We start from the raw sequence: 3,830 nt of genomic DNA, 5'->3' as shown, positions 1-3,830 counted from the left end.
GCAGGAAAGATGAAAAAGGCCTAAGTTCATCTCATGGGAGGAAGTGGTTTCTTAGCCTTGATACATATATAGCAAATTCTCTGCATAAATCAATTCTATCAGCCTCCCCAAACATTCTTGCTGCTACTCCCTGAATTCCACTTAAATAATCTGCAATTTTTTTGGTACTGAGCAAAGGGGCAGATTTTCCAGAGCAAGGAATTATCACCTCAGACTGCCCAAATGTAGAATCACAGACTAAAACAACTCTACCACTACCTCTACATTTCAAACTCCTCTGACTTGCTACTCATGGCTGGTAACCTCATCATATGCCCTGCATCAGGGCCCCCTCCCAAAAAAAGGGCGACTCCTTTCTGATAATTCAGCTGCATATAAATCCTCATTTCTATACTACACCAGATGCTGGGGTAGATTCAATTACAATAAAAGAAGGGGGCTAACAGAAGGAAGGAGTGGAAAGGAGGCAAGGCTGCTCACCCCTCTTTCAGGCATCACTGGCTAGCTAACCCAGCAGTCCCTCAACCATTTTAGATTCACAGCATCCCCCTCCATAATTGCCTTTGACTTGGAGGTACCCCAGTTGAAAAACACTGTTGTACTGTTTCAGCTTACCTCAGTGGTTCTCAAACAGAGTATTGCTACCACAGCCAGGAAGAACTGCCTCACATTCCTGGTATATAGCCAGATAAGTCTACAACAGGCAGGCATGCCTGATCTTGCTGCAGCCCTTTCCAGTGTCCCCCACCCCACCCCCAACAGTTCCCCCAAGAAACAGAGGCATGTAGGAGGGTTCCACCCATGCACCTGTTTCTAGGAAGGACTGTGGCAGAACCATGTGCTCCTGCCTGCTTTAGACTTCTCTAGATGGGCATGAGGTATATAGAGCAGTTGCACCTGGTTGCAGCTGTCATGGTGCCTGCACCACAGCACCCCTGAAAGGGTCTCAGAGCACCACTAGGGACCACTGCTCTGGACATACCTTTTTGTTTATTCTAGTTCTGTCACCTCAGAGTTAACTTCCTTACCAGCCCCTGGGGTTAACACTAGCAATTCTTCCCACCTGCTGGCATTACCCAGCTGTCACTATTATAAAGCAAGCTTTCCACCCTTGAGAAAAACCTATTTTGTTAATCAGCTGCAGGGTCTCCAGCATACTTGAGATATTACAGCAGGGGTGGGGAAAATACGGACTACAGGTCAGATCTGGCCCCACCAACTGTCTGGATCGAGCCCACAGCGGCCCCCGCAGTGCTCCACATGAGGCTGAGCCCCATCTCCTCCCACCAGGTGCTGGTGGTCACTGGACCAGGACCCAGCCAGCGTGCAACTTCTGACAGGGTTGTTCCCAGTGTGGCTGTAATCAGCAGGATGCTGCTCCTCTCCCCTCACCTCCAGTGGAAACTGAAACCTCCAGCTGAAGCTTCCCATCCAACCACCCAGAGCAGAGCAGCAGGGGCAGAAGCAAGAGGAGAAGCTGCCGCTGGAGGTGAGGGGAGCAGAGCAGCCTGGACAACTTCAGTTGCACTGGGAACAGTCCGCACCAGAAACTGCATGAGCTGGCCAAGTTGGTAGGGCTGTTCTGCTCCCCTCCGCTGTGGCTCCAGGAGGGTGGCTCCTGCCCAGTGTGTGGAGCTCCCGCTCTAGCTCCCAGCTGCCTTCCACCTGCTCTGCTCACCCAGCACAATGAGCAGTCAGTGGGCAGGCAGAGCAGGTGGAAGGCAGCCAGAGTGAGAGCTTGAGCTCCACGCACTGGGCAGGAGCCACTCAGCTGAAGCTTCCCCGCAGCCCACCCAGAGCAGCGTGGCAGAGGCAGGAGCAGCAGCCACACCTGGAGGCAAGGGGAACGGAACAGTCCTGCCAGCTTGGGCCCCAGCCAGCAGGTACAGCTTCCGGTGGGGCTGTTCCCTCTGTGGCTGCAGCTGGCTGAGTGCTCTGCCCCCACCTCCCAGTGACAATGTGAGCCCAGCTGCCTGCAGCTGCTAGGGTGGATAAAACTCAATTTTATTTTATTTTTTTTCATTAAAAAAAATAAAAATAAAAAGGTAAATAAAAAATCTGATTTTTTTATTTACATCAGATTTGCTTTAATCGGGGTTTTTTGTTAAGATGCTTTTTTTAAAAAAATAAACCTATATAAAGAAAGTTTTAATTTAAGATATGTTAAAGCTCAAAGATATCATCATGGAATAAAAATTATAACTTCTAATTATATACTATTTGAAACAACATATTCATGTAAACTTTTTAGAAAAATGTTATAAATAGTTCACAACAGTCATGAACTGTATTATGGGCTCAATCTTATGGGGTTCCCCGAGGCTCCCGTATAGATTAGAAAAAATTAAAGAAAACCACTCTACCCAATGGGGGACAGTACTCAGTCTAGAAGATCCCATTAAGCATCTCTGTGATGCTTAGCTTCAGTTCTCAAACTGTGGATTTGTCTCTCCAGAGGTAATATTCTTGTTAACAGCAATATATGGAGATGAAAAATAACAGACCTGATTACCTACCCATCAGCCCTATTGTCTCTCTGCAAGTTTGTGTACAGAGTCAAGACTTTACCTATCTCTAAAAGTGCAAAGTTTCAAGAAGTTAAATGAATAAAGGAAATAACAAGAATGCATTACTTGTAGAAAACAATGATTAAATTGAGACTTCCTGACCAGTGATTTAGATCATGATTTAAATCATTATTTAAACTGATTTGCTTTAAATCAAATCCACAGTAGCAGCCACACTAGGAACAACCCCGCCAGAAGCTGCATGCTGGCCACAGCTGGTGGGTGCGGGCAGGAGCATGGCATGGGCTACCTCAGGCAGGGCTTGGCCCCATGCAGAGGGCCGTGGGGGCAGCCACTGAGGTGAGCTCTGCTAAATGCAACCCCGCACCCCCAGCTGACTCCCAGGCAGCTACCCCCTCCTCCCTACATACACCACATACCCCCTCCACACACCCCCATGCACCCCCGACACAGGGCAGGGCATGCAGGGAACAGATTGCGTCTGTCCTGCACCTGAACAAGCTCCCTGCCCGCCCAAAACCCCATAGGGAGTTTTGGTGAATAGCCATGGTGGGAGGGGGTGCTGACCTAGCCATAGGAAGGGGTGCTGACATAGCCTGCAACACCTCGTGAAAACTCCCTGCATGGCCCTCAGGCCTAAATAACTGCTTACCCCTATATTATAGTAACAGCTGCCCTTGGAAATGCCTAGAAAGCGTAGGAAACAGCAACTGAGCAAACAAAAAAGGCATTTCCCCCCCACCCCGGGTCAGCTGGGACTCTCACCACTCACCCTTCTGAGCTGCCTCCAGTTAGTACATTCATTGTGGTGGAAAGGGAATGGACACGTGGGGGGAGACAGCAGGAGCAGGGGCAGGCACTGGCTAGCTGGGGCAAGGCACAGGACAGAGGCATGGCTCATCAGGGGAAGGAGCAGCTCCCGCCACTGTGCACACACCAGGAGGGCACAGGGGGACATGTGCCCTCAGATCTGTGTGGGGCAAGGCAGGGCAGGCGGGCGGGCTGTAGCTGCGGGTTGGAGCTAGGGCTGCGCCAGGCTCTTCTTTCCAGGGCTCGGCTCAGGGCAGGGGCTACAGAGGGGGCTGCAGCCACCCCAAATTTTGCCATAGCTCCCTCCCAGTGCCACCACCGCATGCCTGGCACAGCCCCAGCTCTTCCTGTCTCAACCCCTGCGTTCCCCCCAACACACCGAGCTGGGGCTGTGCCAAGCAGGCAGTGGCAGCAGAGCTGGGAGGGAGCTATGGCCAAATTTGGGGTGCCTGCAGCCCCAGCTCCAGCCCACAGCTGCACCCTGCTTGCCCC

The 3,830-nt window shown here is 51.0% G+C and overlaps 1 protein-coding gene across 1 annotated transcript in view; it reads right to left on the bottom strand.

Moving 5' to 3' along the window:
• Positions 1 to 3,830, bottom strand: part of CUL9 (cullin 9) — an 85,329-nt gene that overhangs the window by 69,083 nt on the left and 12,416 nt on the right.

The sequence above is a fragment of the Alligator sinensis genome, unplaced genomic scaffold, assembly GCF_000455745.1.
Source record: "Alligator sinensis unplaced genomic scaffold, ASM45574v1 scaffold390_1, whole genome shotgun sequence".
Classification (NCBI taxonomy): Eukaryota; Metazoa; Chordata; order Crocodylia; family Alligatoridae; genus Alligator; species Alligator sinensis.
The sequence above is the reverse complement of the archived record's forward strand: the minus strand, read 5'-3'. Positions and strand labels throughout refer to the sequence as shown.